Consider the following 462-nt stretch of genomic DNA (forward strand, 5'->3'; position numbering starts at 1 on the left):
GTGCAACACTGCTTAAAAACAATTGGGAAAAAAAACTATGGCACCCTAGTAAGTTCTCAAAAGAGTGAGAAAAAAAAATCCTTACAGCTTTCAGTGCCATCCCCAACAATGTTAGAACGTTTTGTCACGGTTTGCAAAAGGATGCAACTGCAGTTTATTCTTTCTTGTCTCAATTGCATAACTCTTAGGTCCGCTTGTTGACATGGTTTCCGTATCCAAGAACTCTTTAGACATAATGTTTAGACAAAGTTCATGCAGCCAGTGTAAACGTTGACTAAGGCGGCCAGAAAACGCGGGTTTGTATCTCCGAAAAGATATGTAGCCAAAGATTTACTTTATCCAATGAATTATGAAACAACAAACTAAGAAACGTTCTGAAATATCTGCGCTAGTTCCAAGATTTGTAAAAAAAAAATTTAAATGCATTTTATGCAAAACGTTTTTCATTAAATCACCACTATT

The sequence above is a fragment of the Penaeus monodon genome, chromosome 28 (genome assembly GCF_015228065.2).
Source record: "Penaeus monodon isolate SGIC_2016 chromosome 28, NSTDA_Pmon_1, whole genome shotgun sequence".
Classification (NCBI taxonomy): Eukaryota; Metazoa; Arthropoda; class Malacostraca; order Decapoda; family Penaeidae; genus Penaeus; species Penaeus monodon.